Source organism: Mus caroli, unplaced genomic scaffold (assembly GCF_978045245.1).
Source record: "Mus caroli unplaced genomic scaffold, Mus_caroli_1 scaffold_6, whole genome shotgun sequence".
NCBI classification, from domain to species: Eukaryota; Metazoa; Chordata; class Mammalia; order Rodentia; family Muridae; genus Mus; species Mus caroli.
Window position 1 is genome coordinate 29,444,383 of NW_028227261.1, and position 20,618 is coordinate 29,465,000.

Below are 20,618 nucleotides of genomic sequence, written 5' to 3' on the forward strand. Positions count from 1 at the left end.
ACACTAGGATATAGGCTGCATCAGTTTGGGGTGCTTTGTGCTGAGCCACACAGCAATGTCTTTCTGGGTTACCAAGCAGGGATGTTTGAAATCACAGTACTGACCCGTCCAGGGCTCTGATGTGCCCTCTCAGCTGGACCCTTTGATACCTTGACCCAGTAGGTGATGAACTTCCACGGCCCCTCCCAACCTGGTACCCTGGTATCTCTTACACGTGACAGGTCCCCGGAGGCCAGGAGCCATGCTGGTCGTGAGAACCACGCTGGGTTCACTCTTAGGAAGCCCTAGGATGAAGCACTTTACATATTAATCAGGTTAGGAATCTGAGCACATATCAGGGGATTGAAATATGTAGATTTCGATGATGAATTCACGCTCATCAGAAAACCAATGACTCATCCTAACTTCATTATCAGGAATTATTTGATGGGGGAATTGGCAGGGGGTGAGGGTGTAGGGAGAGGGAGGTGGAGAGGAGCTAGCTCTTGGTTCACAGCCCAGCTTGCCCTCTCTTTCAGAAGCACGTTTTTGCACCAGGACACTGGGTTTCTGGGGTTGCGGGGTTGAGTCCTGCACATGGGCACAGCTCAGGGTCTGTGTTAAAGTGAACTCACTACGTTCACAGTTCCCTTAAGATCTTCCCGCCACGGTCAATCCTACCACAGTCATTTCCCATAGGCCAGTTTCCTCATCTGAAGAATGAGGTAGCTCTAAGTGACAGAGCTTCTGGGGCCCTACACCCTTTGGGGTGTGGAGTCAGCTGTGAGAACACTCTCAGATACTCTGAGAAAGGCAAGAGGCATTTTCCATCTTAAGTACATGTTCCTAGAGGGCACCGCTGAGAATGTGAGCTTAGAAGAGGCAGGTGGAGGAGGCCAGGGACTTGAGTCCTTTGAATATGGAGGGGAAGAACGTTCCAGATAGAGGGAACATTAAGTGCAAAGACCCTGGGATGGGAAGAGCATGCCTGTTATGTAAGAAGCAGCTACTAGACTGGTGTGCCTTAGGGGTGGTGGTGGTGAGAGATTGAGAGGGATTGAAGGAAAAGAGAGAGAGGAAGAGAGGAAAGAGAAGGCAGAGAAATGGACAGAGAGGCAGTAGGGGAGGGGAAGGGGCAGAGGGCACAGAGGCCAAAGCCACATGGAGAAAAGGAACTAGGACCTTATCAGGACCCTTCTGTGTGGTAAACTGAGGTATAAGAAACAGCAGCAGAAACATGCAGACAGGAGAGACACGGCATGAAGCGGGCTTAACATGGATACCAATCCTGGTGAATACGAGAGCACTTGCTCTTGACCCTGTCATTCAAAGTTTGGCCTATACAGGTGGCAGGGGAAGGTGTCATGTGGTAGAAATCAGAGGGGCCTGATTTAGAGTGTTCCGATGGCTCCGTGGCTCTGTCATTTACATGCGGAGTGAGGTCATGGCTCCTTTTCCTTATCTGTGGGATGTGGAACAATGCCCTGCCAACAGGCTTCTCTAGAAACCTCCACTTCCATTATTTCTCCAGGCCTTCTCTTCCCCGAAATAAACAAGCTGTGGGTGGTCTCCTTGGTGACATGATTACAAGCCTACAGGTGGACATGTGTGTGTCCATGGCCAAGAGAACTCGGCCTGGAAGCTCAGAGGTTGAGGCCAAGAGGCCACCCCTCTCCTATCTGATAGTCTACCTCTGTTGGGAATAATGGAGGTCAGATCTGGGTGACATAGAGTGGGGGGGTTCCAGGCTCCTGTCCCCCAGGTACCCCCTGGGAAAAAAGAGTCAATTCTTTTTAGAGTGGGGCTCAGGAAAAGCTCTTCCCAGAGAACCTCCCTGAACTTGTTTGAATGAGACAAAAACTGATTCAAGCTCAACAAACACATACTTACTTCCTGCCCTTGGTGGTGGCCTGCTTGAGAGGTCCCCCATAGTCCCTGGCATTTGAACACTTAGTTCTCAGCGGGTGGATCTGGTTGGGGATGTTGAGAAAGTGTGGCCATGTTAGAGGACATATTGTTGCTGGACGTGAACATAAAGGTGTTTTACCACTACTGCTTTGTGCTTGCAGCGAGAGCAGCTTCTGGTCATGTGGTCACACCTCTGTGCTCTGACGTCATGGACTCTAACCCACCAGATCAATTAGCTCAAATAAACCCTTTCCTCTATAAGCCGCTTTGGCTACAGTTTTCTGTCACAGTAATAGAGAAGTAATTAAGACGCCCTCCATGGAAAAGCTGCTGTTAGACACCATCTTTTTTAACCCTCCCAGTTTGGGATAAGGACACTAAAAATGTAGAAGTCAACTCTTCCAAGGTCACATATTACATAAGTATGGGGATAAGGCAGCCTCGAGAAAGGGCCCTGACTCTAAGCCAAGCTTTTATTACTATTTATAGGGCTGAGAATTGAACCCAGAGCCGTGCACCTACTAGCCAAGAGCTCTGCTAAAGAGCTATATTCCTACCCAACGGGTATTTTGTGGTTTTTGTTGTTGTTGTTTTGTTTTTTTTTTTTTTACAGTGAATGCATTTATGTGTGTGCATGTATGAGCTTGTGGGTGTGCATGTGAGCTCATGGGCTGCATGCATTTGAGCATACAGGTATCTGTGGCTATTCACATACATCAAGGATGGAGAGGAGAATGTTGGGAGTCTACCTCTATCACCCATCGTACTGCCTCAAAACATGGTCTCATTGGATGGGAAGCTCTTGCTGGCTCGGGTAGACTGACTGACCAATAAGCTCCTAGGAGCTTCCTGTCTCACTCTCTACCCCATTGTTGGGGCTGCAGGCATGCACAGCCATTTCCTGGCTCTTAAGGTGGGTGATGGGAAGTTGTGTTCAGGTCCTTGTGCTTGCTCTCCTCATGCGCTCTTATCCACTGAGCCATCTCCCCAGCCTCACATCCATCCCTCCTCCTTGATCCTCACCCTGGCCCTGGGTGATGGATTAAGAGAGGAATACGTTGAAGTTCAGAGAGGTCAAGCACCTTGTCCAGGTTCACACAGTCTACACCATTTCCTGCTGGCCCAGAGAATCCGGATGCTAAGAATCCTCAGTGGCTTGCAACTTGTCTAAGGAAACATCCCACTCCTCAAATGAGCCATGCGGGCTATAGCTCCCACAGAAGGGATGTGGTGGGGCCATTATGACACTCCAAAGAGACAAAACATGGCAAATTGAATGGCAAAAAAAAATCTATTCTCACATGCTGATGAAGACATAGCTGACATCGGAGGAGAGAATCGCTCCATAGAAACACGCAAGCCATGTTTTTCTAAAAAAAAAAAAAAAAAAAAAAAAAAACCCTTGGAGTTATAGCTTAAGAAAACTAAGAGCAGCTGACTATCACAGATAAAAATGCCCTTTTGCCTAATTGGATGTTTAATAAGGACTCCTAATTAATTCCCCTGAATGGAGAGGTTTTACAGTGGTGTTATCTCAACCCCCTTGCTGACGGGGCTGGTTATTTCCAGATACAGAATAATGACTCTTTTCCAGCCGGGCCAGGAGTCACCGGAGACTTGTCTACTTCCTTGTGAAGGTAATTATTCGCTAAGACGCTGGGGGAGGTGGAGCTGGGAAGGAGCTGGGCGTGGATAATTATAAGCAGAGGGACTGGGGGCGGGGGGGGGGCTCTGCGGAGGAGCTAGGGAGAGCCCACTGTTAGGTAAGGGTTGGACTAAGATTGGCAACTGCGCAGAAATCACTGGTGGAAGTTTGGATGGCACCATCAGTGTCTGGGATGTCATCTCTGTTCGGAGTGAGGCCCAGGGAAACTTGCCCTCCTGTGAACAGTGTCACTTGATGGAGCTTGACAGTCTAATAATTGTGAGTCGATTGGTCTGCAAGCCGACATCAGGAAGCAGGCCTGTCTGCGACTCTTCTGGGCCAGGTCAAAGGCTAGGCTGTCACTGTCTGGGGACCCTTGTGGCACTGCCAAAACAACATGAAATGAAATGGGTTATCTGGACAACTCAGGCCTCAGACCAGCAATGAGACCGATGTGGCTAAATGACAGGGACCGTTTGTCTACAGTGACAGGGCTCTCCTGAGCAGGAAGGCTGACAGCAGCTGTCCCACAGTAGCTGTGGTGGCTTGTATTAGCCACAGCCCTAGAAGACAACCCAGTACAGAAGCAACAGGGATATGGTGTGTGTGTTGGGGGTGGGGGGTGGGGACAACAGATAGCTTCTCTGGATAGCCACAGCCCTCTAAGATCTAGGGGGACAAAAGGAGAAATGAGGCTGAGAGTAAGGAAGGGTTTGGACTGGGCCTCTGAAGCTGTGACCTTGGGTGTGTGACCTTGAAGAAACTGTTCCATATAGTTGCTTAAAGATTCAAAGGAGACCAGGAAGGCAGGTCCCTGGTACGTGGTAGGTGCTCTACACACATAACTCCTGCGATCTTCCTCACACAATCCTAGCTTCCAGAAATATCAGGGGGAGTCTGCAGTGCTGTGCTTATACATAAACATTGTGGACATCTTGAGGTACTAAGTCTCAAAGGCCAACAACCTGGGAGGAAGACCTGCCACTTGCCTTGTGAAACTTGGGGCAGAAAGCATTCCCGAACGTTGTGCGACTCATCCGGAGTCACAGCCATGGCTGTTCGCCCTTGACTCTCTCCCTGCAGTCCTTTAGGACAGTGTTGAAGGACTCTGGGATATCAGAGCCACCTGGCCGGGAGGGACATCCCATCCTCCTGCTGTGGAGCCAGCCCTGTCCCACCTTGAGGCTGCATCCCTGACTCAGCAACTGCAGAAGCTCAGAGGAGAAGCACCTTGAACCTGGAGCACATGCTGGGAGGGAGGGAGGGGACGAGGGGTGCGGGAGAGTGGTCAGTCCCTGTCCTATTGCCCTGCAAGGTCTGAGGAAGGACAGACAAGCTGAAATGCTGGGCCTGCCCAAGGCCCTCTGTGCCAAATGAGTTCTTGTAACTCTACCGAACCCCACCCCCCACAAGAGGGCAAGCTTACTGAGGACACAAAGTGCTGGCAGAACACTTGGTACTAGAATCCACTGGGAAGGCCCTGCTCTTCCAGGATGCTCTCTTTGGGGGTCAAGAGAAAATCTGAGCACAAAGCACAAGAGGACTATATCCAGGTTCAGAGTCCAGAGGTGAGGGCTCAACTCCCCCCCCCCCCAGCCTAGACACTTAGCAGCTATGTGACACGGAGTGCCTGTCTATTGCTTGACACCTCAGACTCTCCCCTTGAGGATGAGGGATAATGGGCTATTCTTTTGGGAAAGTTTCGTAAAGTTAAAGAGTAATGTACACTACAGAGAGACTAATACACCACAGAGCCTGCTCTGAGGGGAAGGGAGGACCCTGAACTAGCTGGGGTAGGATTTGCCCAAGACTCCAGATGGAAAAGCCAGCTGCCCTGGTGTAAGCAGGGGAAGTCTCTAAGGATCATTTGTTTTATCTGTAAGACGGCCATGCTAATGCCTAACTCAAACACTGCAGTGAAGCTCACCGGGACAAGACATCTAGTAAATGTAACAACCCCAATTCAGTCAAAGAGGCAATCAGTAGATACTTTTCTGTTTAACTTAAAAAATAAATTTTACGCGTGTTCATGGTAGAGAAGATAGTGCTTTAAGATATATGTGTGTGCAGTGCTATGTACAAGGTTGCTATGGTGGAGCCAACTGGCCTATCTATCCACCATCTCACAGAGCTAACTGGGAACCTTGCTCCCTTTGGCAACAGCCAGTCACAGAAGGAAGTCTATTGATGTTCTCACATGTAGAATCCCCCAAATAGAGGAAAATCATGCATACATATAAAGTACAGAAATGTGGAATCACACATACCATTTTCTGAGTAGGGAGTTGGTGGCAGGGGAGGGGGGGTTTGGAAAGTTCAGTCAGTTCTAGGGGGTATTTTGGAAAGCAGGAGTACAACTAAGAGGGGTGTTTGGGAGAAATTTTGGGGTCTCTGGAAGCCACAGTATCTGGCCACCTTCTCCCTCTGTCCTGCCTGTCTCCTAGTGGTCAGGAGACAATGGGTCCCTGAGAGACTCATCCCCTGCTTTCATTCTTTGAAGCTCCCTATCATGTCTCCCAAGCTTCCAAGGCTGCATCATGCCTGCAGCAGTGCACACTGAGACCCACAGTCTCATCTGAGGGCAGTCTAATGCAATTGGTGAGGGTGGCACCTTCTCCAATAGATGGTTCTCACTGGCAGTCGGGGCTGCACGCCAGTCATTCAGACTAGCCTTGCTTCCTGCTCTTTCTCCCTGGGCCAGAGTTCAACATTAGCGTACCCCTTTGGTCTCTCTGCACACTACCTCAGCCATATCTCAGTGACCCCTGTAGGAAGCTGGGCAAGACAAAGCTCCACACAGGCCTGGCTTTGGGGACAGGAGGTAATGCCTGAGACTCAAAAAGGCCTCCAGCGGTCTTCAAGTTCATGGCTGACAATGCAAGTGCGTTCATCTCTCTCTGATTGCCTTCTCTCTTGAAACCCTGGGGTTTGCAGATGGGAGGCAAAGGGCACTAGAGAGAATCCTGATGGGACAGGTGGCTGGTAAATTGATTCCTCCCCAAGCCTGGGGTGCTGCAGGGAGCTGTGCCCATTAAGCCTCGTCCTTAATGTGAGCTAGGTGTGCTGGTCTGGGAACTTGAGTGGAGAGTTGAAAACTGATGGGGACTATGGAAAATGACATAAGGTGCCAGACAGCTGTTTGCTTAGCAAACTGTCTAATTTTAACCTCTAGCCCTCAGACCAAAACTCCTTTGAATGGAAAGAATTAAAAAAAAAACAAACTCACAGTGATATTTAACACATTTCTATTTTTGTGCCCCCCACCCCCGCTATCTCTCTCTCTCTGATCCTAACTGATTTCTTGTTCAAAAGGTGGTGAGGGGTAGGAAGGGAAAGACAAAAAGAGAAAACCAACAACCCGGAGACCATCCCTGGCTCATGAGGTCAGTCCTCTCCAGTCCTGCCCACTGCTGGGCTGTTTTCGGTGGTTTTAGGACTAGCCAATGACTTGCGTGATTTAAGATCGTTCCAAGCTCTGATCAGCCTTCTCTGGCCAAGCAGTTTGCTGATTAATTATTAATCAGACAGAGTTGAGGAGGAGTAATCAGCCAGAGTCAGTGCTAATTTGCAAATGTCCCCAGGAAGGTGATTACTTAAAATACTTGGTGGAGAGGCCCCGTGTTAACCTTTGCAATTAGCCACAGGACGTTGAGATCGGCCAAGCAAGGCCTGCAAGGCAAACCCACCCTAGAGTCCTACTAAGTGCCAAGCCCAGGATCTGGGCTTTTAAATATTTTTCCATTATTCTGCGGGTCATGGGGGTGGGAAGAACAGGAAGGGCATGAAAAAATACAGACATCAGTAAGCAAGAAAATACTACATGTCAAGGAAGGCCTGAAATGAAGCAAGATATCATGAGAGACAGCTAGAGTGTGCGGAGGCTGTATGGACTGGAAGCTTTTCTTGGGAAGGAGCTGTTTAAAGTGAATTCAATGTTTCAAAACCACACGGGTCCTTTAAGTGTGTGTGTGCGTGTGCGTGTGCGTGAGAGAGAGAGAGAGAGAGAGAGAGAGAGAGAGAGAGAGAGAGAGAGAGAGAGCTTTTTGAAGAAATATGATTTTAAAGACCAAAGGAACAAGCCCAGGCAGTGGTGGCACACACTTTTAACCCCAGCACTCAGGAGGCAGAAGCAGGCAGATCTCTGTGAGTTTGAGGCCAGCCACGCTAGGCAGAAGAACCCTGTCTGGAAAAACAGCAAAACAAAATAAAACCAAAGAAACAGAAACTTAAAGCCAGTGGGAAGAAGTCCAAAGACAAGTCCCATTAGCACATAGAAGGATGAGGGCGGGTGGTAGCTGGGCCATGGTGAGGATGAAAGAGGCAGGGAAGAAGGCTGGGGGGAAGCTAGGCAAGGTGGAAGCTTGTGGTAGGATGAGACAGAAAGCCAAGACAGGATCTGCTTTATGACCTAGAAATTTCCTTGCTTCCTGGAGAACAGATACTGGGATTGGTAGACTTGGGTCACTGAGTGGTGCAGAATGGGCAGGAGCTGCTTATCGTTGGAGAGAGAGGGAGGTGGAAGCCCATAGAGAAGGGCGGGAGAGGAGCCATTACAGTAGGAAGGGGAGGAGAAGTTCCAACGGAAAAGAAACCATCCAAGTCTGCGGAAGAGTGGATTAACCAAAGGACACACAAAGCACGATGGAATACAAGCCTGAAAAGAAATGAAACCCTGACACCACGAGCCCAGAAAACGTTCTTCTAAACACAGAGGAACGTGGGTACCGTCCGCTTATATGAGACACCCCGACGAGTCAGATTCTGAGGGACAGACAGAGGAGTGGTCGCCACAGGCTGGAGGCTGTCATTCAAAGGGTTAGGGGAAGCTGGGTGGGCAATAATGGATAAAGCTGTTGTCCAGTGACCTTAACGACACCAAATTGTACAATTAATGGAAAATGGCAAATTTCATGTCAAACATATTTTGCCATATTAAGAAAAAATGTCTACTTTGAATGAGTTTTGTTGTTGTTATTGTTGTTTTTTTAAGGATTCCTGTAATATGCATGGAGCTTGAAGGGCAGAGAATTTAATGGAGGGTTATTGGCATCCAGATGATAATGAAAACAGACCTGTGAGGTCGCCTGGCAATGAGGGGGGATGGGAAAAAGGTGGAGGGTTCTGGACCTCTTGGATCTAAGTGAAAAGTCTGGGCAGAGGTGAAGCAGTGGAGAAGAGAGAAAAGGAGGCTCACAGGAATCAAGGACCAGGAGACAAGGAGTTTCCTAGTGGCCAAGAGGAGAAGACTGTCTTAGTTAGGGTTACTATTGCTGTGATAAAACACCATGGCAAAAAGACAAGCTGGGGAGGAAATGGTTTGGGCTACACTTCCACATCAAAGGAAGTAAAGACAGGAACTCAAACCAGGGCAGGAACCTGAAGGCAGAGGCTGATGCAGAGGCCAGGGAGGGGTGCTGCTTACTGGCTTGCTCTTCGTGGCTCACTCAGCTCTTACAGAACCCAGGACCACCAGCCCAGGGATGGCTTCTCTCACAATGGGCTGAACCCTTTCCCATCCATCACTGACTAAGAAAATGCCCTATGGGCTTTCCTACAGCCTAATCTTATAGAGATATTTTCTCTATTGAGATTCTTCTTCTCTGATGACTCTAGCTTATGCCAAATATGTTGCTGGAAAACCAAATCACATAATGATGGAGTAGGGATACTGGATTTGGCTACCTGGGATGGGGGGACCATCTGTAGTCTTAGTAAGGTCTGTTTTAGTGGCAATGTTGCACACAACTAAGAAAGAGAATAGGCTCAGCACCTGGGGTAGCCGAGAAATTGTATAGTAAGTGACTGGGGTGGAGAAGCAGTAAATCTTTGGGGTGTCCATTTTGTTTTGGGTTTCAGATGGTAAATACTGTCACATGGCTGTGTGCTATTAGGTGTATCCAGAGTAGACAAAAGATGAGAGAATGTGAAGGTGACAGATGAGGAAATGAGGTGACTCCAGTAGGGACAGTCTAGTGAAGGTGAGATCTGGGACACAATGGGGAGGCTGGTCTCAGGCAGGAGCAGGAGCAGGAGCAGGAGCAGGAGCAGGAGCAGGAGCAGGAGCAGGAGCAGGAGCAGGAGCAGGAGCAGGAGCAGGAGCAGGAGCAGGAGCAGGAGCAGGAGCAGGAGCAGGAGCAGGAGCAGGAGCAGGAGCAGGAGCAGGAGCAGGGCATCTTAATTTTAGAGACACAAGGTAGGATAGTGGTTGCCTCACCAAGTGTTTTATCTGCTCACCCACATTTCCTGGCTTCCTGAGAGCTAGTATAAACCATGTGATTTATTCCAACCAATAAAAAATGTGCCAGAAGGCGAGTATATCATATCTGGGGTAGGATAGTGAAAAGTCCATGTTGGATCATGGACTCAACTTACATTCCCTGCCATGCACCAGAGGAGATCACATATTCTAGATAGTGTAGCCACCAGATAGGAGGATATTCTTGAGCCTGGGTATCCACTTGCATGATTCTTGATTACAGACACTTCCATCAAGCAAGAAACATTCCTTAGTGATATCACAATGGGATTTAGGGCTAATGGCTTTTACCCCTTAAAATTCATTTATTTTGTTCTTACAAGTGTCTCATCTACATATGTGTCTGTGCAACACAAGTGTATCTGGTACCTATAAAGGGCAGAAGGCAGTACTGGATCCCCTGGGACTGGAGACACGGATGGTTGTGAGCTACCATACGGGCGCTATGAATTGAAACTGGGTCCTCTGGAAGAGTGCCCTGGGTAGATGGTTTTCAAAGTCTGGAGAGTTAAGATATGAGGCTGCAGTGGGAGGCAAGGGCTAGTTAGATCCAAATGGATCTTGTGTGCCTTATCAAGGCCTTGAAGTCTGTTCTGTTAGACAACAGAGAGTGATTGAAAGCTTTTGCCTGGGGCTTAGCATGTCGGAGCTGCATTTTAATTAAGCCATACTGGTGACAGTGGGAAGGATGGATTAGAGAGAGCCAAGATGCTAGGAGATGAGGGAAAGGGCTATTAAACCCCACAAAGATGAGACTGTGGGCAGAATTCGGGGAGGAGCAGCAAGAATAGGAAGACATATTGTAGAAGGTAGGCTGGGAGAGCTTAGCCCTTAATTGAATGTGGCTGCTGTTTGTATGGAGACAGAGTGGGGACAAGTCCCTGGAGTTTAGGTAACAAGGTAATGCCAAAAACTAAGCAGGAAAATGAATTTGGTCTTTGTCTTAGGGTTTCTATTCTGTGACAACACCATGACCAAAAAGCAAGTTGGAGAGGAGATGGTTTATTTGGCTTACACTTCCATCATTGGAGGAAGTCAAGACAAGAACTCAAGCTGGGTTGGAACTTGGAGACAGGAGCTGAGGCAGAAGTCATGGAAGGATGCTGCTTACTGGATTGCTTCCTATGGCTTGCTCTGCCTGCCTTCTTATAGAACCCAGGACCATTAGCCTAGGGATGGCTCCATGGACAATGGCTGGGCTCTCCCCAACTGATCACTAATTGAGAAAATGCCTTATAGCTGGATCTCATGGAGGCATTTTCTCAACTGAGACTCCTTCCTCTTGGATGAGTCTAGCTTGTGTCAAGTCGCCACCCAAAATCAGCCATTACAGCTTTTATGCAGTCAATGATGAGCAAAGGTGGAATGAACTGGGGTAAAGGCAGTGATGGCATGTGGTTGAGACAACGCTCACCAAGTGATTGGCTCTATAGTTTGATATTCAGTGGAGAGGTGGTCTAGGGAGCCAGCTTTGGCTTTCAAAACCAACAGGTGGTAACTGAAGCCTTGACAGCAGGTAAGCTCACCCCAAGTGAATGTGTTCCCGGAGCAGGGCAATCAGGCAGGATCAGAGCTTTGAATTAGAAGGAAGGCTTAGAGAAGTCCATGAAGACCAGAAAGAAAGAAGTTGGAAAATAGCACCAAAGTAGGGAGAGCACTTGCTTAGCACTTGCAAGGTCTTGGGTTCAAACCTCAGTACCACCACCACCAAAACAAAGCCAAAAATCAGGAAGGTGGAAAAAGGAGAAAACACTCTAAATAAAATACCCAGTATAAGTGTTATAGAATGTCCTCCAAGATGGCATCTGAAATGCCCTCAGAGTGAATGGGCTCAAGGAAGGCTGAGGTTTGGAGGAGGAAGGAGATGAGGGGAATAACAGGAACCAAAGACTGGGAGCACAGTGTAGGCTACTCTTCAAGAATCTTGAGTCAACCTGGCATGCTGGTTCACACCATTAATCCCAACACTTAGGAGGAAAAGGCAGGTGGATCCTTGTGAGCTAGAAGCCAGCCTGGCCCACACAGCAAGTTCTGGGCCAGCCAGGCCTATACAGTGAGACTCTTTCTTAAGAAGCAGAAGCTTGGGTGACAAATGGCCTGGGATACCAAAAGTCTCATTTTCTTTTTGTGTCCTTCCTTCCCTTCCCAAATGACTCAGATTGTAGAGTCCAACCATTCTAACAGACTATCAAGTACCAGTTCTCTGTGTGAATCCTACTGCCTTGATGAGTCTGTGAACGTCATAACCCAGCCACTGGTTGGAAAGAGGCTGAGATTAAATTAAAAGTATTAAAGGCTGAGAGAGAGAGAGAGAGAGAGAGAGAGAGAGAGAGAGAGAGAGAGAGAGAGAGAGAGGTAGATCAGTCCTAGGAACCTGGAAAGTGCTTGCAGGAGAGAAACACTGGTGGATATAGGCTGGACTCAGTCATGAATGATCGGAATGCACACTTGTAGTCAAATAAAGGAATGGAGACCTTGGACATTCGGAATGGATCAACACTCTTCTGGAAGATAGAGGCTTGCCAGAATGCAGGGCCCCAGAAGGGCCCAAAACAATGTCTTCCATCTGTCTTAGCCATGCCGCCAGGCACCTGGCAGCTCCTCCGGAGAGGTTGAGGACAGCATCTTGTTGTCTGTGCCCTTCACAGCCTTGGCACAGGCCTCCTAGCAGATGAAGTACTTAGTACAAACCTGTTGCATGCCGTCAGAGCCATGGGGGGCAGGCCAGCTGCCCTACTTCCACTTCCCACGCACAGAACTGTGAGCCCCAAGCTCCCGCAGAGCCCCCATGTCTATGGCAGACAACATAGCCTTGAGGCCCACTCTCCCAGCTCAGACTTTTGTTTTCTTTCTGAAAGCATGCTGTCACCTGCAGAAGGGAGGAGGAGAAGTCACAAGGCTCCTCAGTAGAGAGCTTGGGAGCCAGGGCCTTGGCCCTGCGGATTCAATGCATGCCAGCGGCCTGCTAGGGCACTAATCCTTTCCTATGGCTTGGCTATGGAGCTTGTAATGCTATTTCCAACTCCGAGAGATGCATGAGATGAGATTTTAAAAGGCTAGTTATTTATGGCCTGGCTCCTGATGGATACAACAGATGCAATTTCATGGGCTCCATCAGAAGCAAACAGTTTCTTGGTGTGACCTACAGCAGTGCTGTGTAGCAGGGATGGAGAGGTAGCAGGGGCATCACCCAGCTGGGTACCACAGCAGGCTCCTTGTCTCAGCCTCAGTTTGTCTGCTTGCTCACCAGGGTTAGGCTCAGCTCCCTGGTCCTTGTACTGTCCCCACTGCTTCCTGGGTGCGTCTGCCAACTTGGGACCTTGATCTTACCTAGCCCCTGAGAATTCAAGGTGGATAAAACCTCAGGAGACACATTCCAAGCCATGCATGAGGTTCAAAGGCAGCTAGGACATGGTGAGGGCTCCACAGTGCCCCCCCCCCCCCATAGCAGGAAGGTTCCACCTTTCCCCTCAGTGATGGCACCCGACCTTTCTATCATGGGGTCATCCTCCCCCATCTCATCACCTGTTGTGAGGTCTCACAGGTGTCTGCTCTTTGCTCTGTGGTTCTCTGGGAATCATAGGTTTTCACAAGGCACAGGCCTCGCTTGTCTTCTCCATCGCTATGCTCTCAGGATCAGGGCCAATGCCAGACAAGGCACGGACGGAAGAACTATGTAGAGATGGATAAACGGTGATGAAGGGGGACTGGTGATCAAGACAGGGGGTGGCCCATGACAGTGTAGGTAAAGATAAACATAAGTTGTCGACTCCAGAGAAATCAGACACCAAATTTGGCTGATGTGACTGCTGACTTCAGTGATCACCCTTACAGGTCTTATCCCAAAGTTCTGTTTTTCAGAGCTACGAAGTGCCCTGTCCCTGGCCTGCAGCCTGATTTCCATCCTTGCTGTAGAGTTGGCTTCCTTACAATGCCTGTTTTATGCTAGAGTGGCCAGCAGGTACCAACCATCTCCTCTACCTTAGCCTTGCCTTTTCCCCCTTGCCCCACATACACACTTTGTTCAGTATGTGGCCCCCACAGGCATTCAATCAGAGACATGGATGGCCACCAATTCCTCTCCTACCTTCATTGTCCTTTTTATGAGCCTCTAGGTTTCACTTATCTCGGGCTAGCCCCAAATTTTCGGTGTATCCAAGGATGACCTTGAACTTTAGGATGCTCCCACACCTACCTCCTGAGTGCTGGAATTATAGGGGTGCATACGCAGTGTATTTGAAGCTAAGGATTGATCCAAAGGCTTCCCTACATGTTAGGTGTGTACTCTACCAACTAAGCTATCACTCCAACCCTATATCTGAGATGTTTTTAAGGCTCTTCCCTTCCCACTTCAGAGTTGCAGCAGCCCAGGCTGGTCCCTCTCCTGCTCCAGTGCCTGCAAACAACTTTTCCAGCTGCCGTCTGGGCCTTCAAGTTTGACTCCATTAACACTCAGGGTATTCTTGCCCCTGTGCTTAAGGCTTTCAGTAGCTTTCTGCCACAGTGGACCCCTTCTCTGTGAACATGGGGCGAGACCCTCCCTGACCCACACTCTTCTGCTGCTCATTGAGGTTTGTGTACAGTCATCACCCTGCTCCATTCCCTGTGCCCAGCTTACGTTGCCCCCCGACACCAGGGAGCCTTCCTTCCTGTTCCAGGCTGGTAGCAAAATCTTACACATTCTTTGGCTCAACATAAAACCCACCCCTGGGGACACATTGCTCAGAGTGTCAAAAGACTGACAACTTTTGTGAAAGACAGACAGTCTTAATGTTCAACTCTCTAGACCCCAGGGTTCCCATCCTTAGGTTTATCTCTACTCCAGTGTGAGCAAGAGGTCTGCGGTTATGTGATCCGACTCTGGCCAATGGGAGTATCTCTGGTTTCAACATTTTGAGGGGTGGGTATGTGACTGTGTAGTTGTGGTCTTTGCAGGTATCAGCAAGAAAGGCCGGGGTTCCATATCAGCCCCCAAAGCATTATAGGATGTCGTCACTGTTCTTGGTCACTCTCTTGGACACTTCCCAAATGTGATGGTAAGAGACCACTGCCAAAGACACATTTGACTCAAGCGCAAGCTGCTAGTGACCTGGAAGCTTCATCCTTACTGGTCGGCTTTCACGGTGCTGGAAGGTGCTATGCATGCTACTGGGGAGAAGAAAAGTAGCTACCAGTCTTACTGGGCTGTGAACCCAGCAAGCTGCTAATGGCAAGCCAGCCAAAATAAATAAATGCCCACTGGCAACAGTGGTACCAATGTTATGGGAGTAACCAAACAAACACTTTCTGATTGGACTTAAGGCCCACTCTACAAAAAGAGAACTTCTTCTTGGCCCTACTAATGGGTCAAGAACCCAAGATGGGCTGGGTCACAGGCCTACCACTAGTATTCTGCTAAATGGATGTAATATTAAACTGCGTCCTAAAGACACCTTGTTATAACTACAGATCAGTACACCTCTCAGTCTTCATCAGAGAGGCTCCTTGCAGTAGATGATGTTTGACAGAGAAACCCACAATTGGTCAACATGCAGAGAAGAGGAGATTGCAGAGTGGCCAGCCCAGAATGGACCATCAATACCACATCCTCTCCCCACAAGCTTGAGGATGGAAGAGGGGGCGGGATAATTATAAGAGCCAGAGGCAGTGGTCGACTACAGCTAAAGGGTGCTTCCTGGACATGGCAGGGGAGTCACACATATGATCTGACAGTGGCTGGGCAACTGAGCCAGACAAAATCCTAGCATGGTGCAGGCAGTAGGCAGGGAGCCCCATACCTAGCTGAGGCGTCCTGGGCAACTGATCACTGCTGGGAGAGGGGAATCCTTTTTCTTTAGGGATATGGTCCTTGAGAGGCTTCCCCTCTTGCAATAGGTGGCCTACACTCACATACATACTGGCTGCCCTAAATGGACTTCATGTGTTAAGAAGAAAAGAAGACATGAAGTTGGGAAGAGACATGACGGTGGGGATTGAAGAACTGGAGGGAGGGGAAGGGGGCTTGATCCAAACACACTAAATGCATGTATAAAACGCTCAATCAATAAACAATAAAAGAAGAGAAAGAAAGCACTATGACCATGTCCTACTAGAACAGCTAACACAGGCGGGTAGCAGGGACCTGCTGGGAATCTTTTTTTGCCTCCTCATGGAGAAAGCCTGCCTGACAAAAGATACTAAGCCATAGGAGAGAAACCCTAGGGAAGAGAGATGGCATTATGTGTTCACCTTGATCCAGCAGTACTTGAAGCCAACTCCTGGATTGTTTTCAGTGACAGAAGCCAACACATTTCCTTTGTAGCTTAAGACGGTTGGAAATGGGGTTTTGGTTCTTGAAGTCCTGGCCCTTGAATTTCTCTTTTCAGGCTCTGGGAGAACCCTCCTTTATACCTCTTAGAAAAATACCTAGCATGTGATATTATAAACCACTGAATAATATTCTCCCCCTGGCACTAGCTGTGAGCTCCAGGGTTCAGCACAGTGCGTGGGTATTACAAAAAACATTTGTGGACTAAATGGAGAACTCCCCAGGACCCTGGTTTGTGTCTTTATCCTCAGCATCTAGAAAAGCCTGGTTCGTAGAAGGATCTCAATCAATGGTTATGGAAAATAAATAGAAAGGAGTGAGAAAGCACACTAATAACCTAAGCCAACGGTTGGCTGTGAATGAATAAGCAAACAGGTATTCCGAGCAGACGACCACAGGCAGACTCCATGTGCCTCCTTCTAATGGTCCCTCAGTAAAACACCTAGCCAAAAGTCACGGAGATCAAATGGCTCCAGTGTGTGTAAATTCCATGTGCTGGATGTCTAATAATGAAAACAAGGTCTTTCAAAGGGAGAGAATGTAGCCCCAAAACATTGAGACTGACTGTCTGTAGACTGGAACTTCTGTGCCCGTAACTACATTAACAAAAGCAAGCAAAGGAAAGAGGAGCGATGTAAGGGACACTAAGGGTGAGAATGGAGTCTGTCAAGGCCATAGAGATGTCGCATCTTGCCTTTTGTCCCTCAGAGAATGGCCCTGGAGTGGTCTCTGGACCGGGAGTATCACACCAGGGAGGGTCCTGGCAGCAGTGTACACATTCAGCTCTCCCTGCACGCTCTATAGCATGAACCTCATTTTCAAGTGTGAAAACCAAGGCTCAAAGGGTCACTTACTATCCTGGGATTAGACGGCTACTTCAGGCCAAGTGTCTCTGACTCCCATGTTGCCCTTTTCTTGTCTAGAGGGCATGGTGGAGCTTGCAGCCTAAGCACTGGGAGGATGGGCCACAAGACAGAGGAAGGAGGGAGAGAGATGGGTCTAGCAGTTCCTCCTCAGCCTTCCCTGCCATGATTGCCCCAATTGTAGAGAGGCCACCTTTGTAGCCAGCTGGCAAGAACTTCTCATCTCAACTTGACCTGATGTCCCCCAGAGACCCAGGTCCCACATATAAACAGTTTCATGCCTCCCCAAGCCCACCCCTTGGAAGGTATCAGGATCTCTCCAAGATAGCAATGCTGAGAACATTTTCATTTAATGTGATAGAAAGGTGTGGGATCCATTGGGGGGGGGGTCAGAGGTCAAGCCTACCCATTTGGGTAAGAGCAGCACCTGCAGGGAGCGCCTCCCCACCCCAGGTCAGCCCAAAGAAGTGTGTGTCTATGTATATACACACCTGTGAAAGGGGTGGGGTGCTGCCTCCGTGCTACATCCATGGCAGTGATATGGAGGGGCCTGCCTGGGTACTGTAGCAGCCTATGTGTGTCAGGGGTAGAACAGATTGTGTTGGGATGATTCAAGTACTGTCTTTGCTTATATTCAATCCCCTGCTCCTATACAATGAATGAAGGGAGAGGAGGTCTAAGTCCTAGGGCTCTCTAAACATGATAGAACAGTCCAGATCAGGGCTTGTGATAGTAATAGCCTTTCCACAACAGATATGGAGGGTGGGGGGACCGAGGGGTTCTGGGGAGGGAGGAGGGTTGGTTCTAGAAGGCCAGTATAAACCAAAGAGACTAAGACCTCCAAGATGCTATTAGTATGCTGGCTGGGTCTGAGCTTGGGCTACCCTGCTGTTTATCTGTGGTTCTCTCCCCCTCCCCCACCCTTCATTCTATCACCTCGAGGCTGCCAAGCAATTATTTCCTGCCACACTCTAGGCCATCGGTGTCCTTTGTTTGATGAACTTGAGTGTTGGGAGGTGGCAGGCCCCCTTCTAAAATAGCCTTACGTGGCAAACCAGAAAATTACAGATCACTCCCGCACCAGTCCCGAAAGTCCCCACTGAACAGAGCCCTCAGGAAAACCCCAGTGAAATTCTCACCTGGCAGAGGGAAGAAAGGAAACTGAGTCCCGCACAGCATGTGCCCCCTCTCCTCTGAATCCATGGCAACCTGCTGCTGGGGCAGGGAGTAGTATAGGTACAGTCTTTCAAAGGACTCCTGTCGCCTCCACAGACAAACAGATGCCCACGCATTCAAATCTGCCTCTTTTAAGAGGACCCAGAGTTCAAGAATCTCATCTAATGCTCATAAACTGGTCTACCCAAACCGGCAGCAGAGCTTTTCTCTTTTCTTTTCTTTTCTTTTCTTTTCTTTTCTTTTCTTTTCTTTTCTTTTCTTTTCTTTTCTTTTCTTTTCTTTTCTTTTCCTTTTTTTTCAAGTATCTGGGGGAGCCTTGAAAGAAAGGCACAAGGGAGAAAGTTGTTTCTTCCCAAACTTGCAGCCTGAGCCCCAAGCTCATTTTACCTGTAATTGCCAGGTTTGTAGAAATTAGAACAACAAATGCACCCTACCTGGCACCTATAATAGCAGCCATCCTAACAAGTAGAAATTAATCTGGTGGCAGAGAGCTGGGGATGACACCCCCAGTGGTCGCTACATAATGCCTTTTCCACTGGGTGATTTAAAGGAACAGGCTGACTTTTTTGAGATCTGTTTTAGTTCCGGTGATGTGAGGAGGCAGAAGCCATAAAAGATTGTTTGACCCATGTACAAACAACTGAGTCAAACAGGCTTGAGGCTGGACGAGAGGGAGCAGCTAAGGACATTTATCCTTATATCTGTGTATAGAAGCTGAAAATAACAGACCCAGGAAACAAACCATGGCATAGTCCTCACTGTGAGAAAAAGACACTGATTGCTACGAAGCCGTGGGAACGCATCACAGACAACATGATGTTCCTGGCTGGAAAGACAGGTTCTGAGTGGTGTTAACCCAAGCTGCAACCCCAGCACTGTGTGACCTAAAGCAAGTAGCAGATGCTCTCTGGTCCTTCTTTTTCCTCTTTTGTAAAGGGGGAGACATTATGCAACTTCCTTCATAGGAATCTTATGACCATGCACTGAACTTAGAGCTACAAGGAACTTAGAACCGGCCTGAACTGGCCTGGCACCTATGGCTAGGATGTGCTCAGTGATCGCCACTTTCATCACAATCTATTTTGGAGGACTCTAATGATGCACGAACGATTTTCATGATTCCGTGCTAAGTTAAAAATACATGAGTAGAGATATTCAGATACTATTTCATAATAAAATATATAAATAGCCAGCTAAGAAAAAAAGGCCACAGGGGCGCATGCCACAGTTTTCATTCGTATCTCCCACCTCTCTCTGTCTCTTCATAGTTTCTATTTGCTGTCAGAAGAATGAGTGTGTTACAGTGAGCCTGGGGCCCCAGGGTCTGCAGGCTGAACAGCTTAGGGGAACTCCAGTTCCTTGCTCCCACTCAGATCAGAGGCACATTTACAGAAAGAACAGCCAACCTCCAAGGTGGCCTCAACACTCTGCAAAGGGCACTTCTCAAAGGGCTGCATCTGGCTCAGGAGGCCTTTTTCTTTTATCCTTCCTTCCTTCCTTCCTTCCTTCCTTCCTTCCTTCCTTCCTTCCTTCCTTCCTTCCTTCCTTCCTAAATTCAAGACAGCGTTTCTCTGTGTAACAACCCTGTCTGTCCTGGAACTCACTTTGTAGACCACATTAGCCTCAGACTCACAGAACTCTTCCTATGCAGATAGGTGTGTGCCACTGCTACCTGGCTCAGGAAGGTTTTTCACCACCATAATAACTGGCAGGAAGTCATAGCCTTCCATCCTTCCTCTCCATCCCAGCTCCGTCTTTCTCTGTCTGATCACCACCCCAGTAACTACCCTGTGTCCCTACACAAGAGCCTCCCCTGGCTCTCAAGCCCCTAATTCCTGATTTGCCTGGAATATCCAGCAATGCCCCTTTGCCCCACTGTCTCATGTCCTGAGCCATCCCTGCCCCCACCCCAATCAACAAAGATGCCCATCCCAGTTTGTCCTACATCTGGAAACATTTCTGCTAGATACTGATGTGCCACAAACACCCCTAGACATCATTATTTGGATGAGAGTCACAGTGTGAATCTAAGAGCGCACCTGTAGATGTCACATAACTGGAGAGGCTGGTCACAACACCTCCCTAAGCCATCCTCAGCCTTCTTGGGCCCACACCAACAGTCTGAGCTTGTAGATACCAACCAAGGCTGGATGTCAAGCCTGCAGTCCTCCCATGTCCTTCCTCCTCCCTCACCTGCCAACAACTGGGAGTATTCAGGATGTTCCGGAAGAAGAGTGACCCCCTGACACAGCTGGCAAGAAGGAGACGAATCCCTCCATTGTTCCCCACACAGTCACCGCCCATGTCTCAAGACCCCAACAGTGCTCAGAATAGCAATGGCCCCTGAAGGTGTTTGTGTCATCCAGAAACGCAACAAGGTTCCATTCACAGTGCTACCCCTGTCCAAAGCTCGTGTTGTGAGATCAAAATATTTTTAGCTTTAATTCTGATTTCTCCGCTAAGTTCCATCCTGAAACTTGCAAG

The 20,618-nt window shown here is 48.6% G+C and overlaps 1 protein-coding gene across 1 annotated transcript in view; it reads right to left on the reverse strand.

Moving 5' to 3' along the window:
• Positions 1 to 20,618, reverse strand: part of Csmd2 (CUB and Sushi multiple domains 2) — a 574,744-nt gene that overhangs the window by 322,930 nt on the left and 231,196 nt on the right. The gene's annotated exons all lie outside the window — the stretch shown is intronic.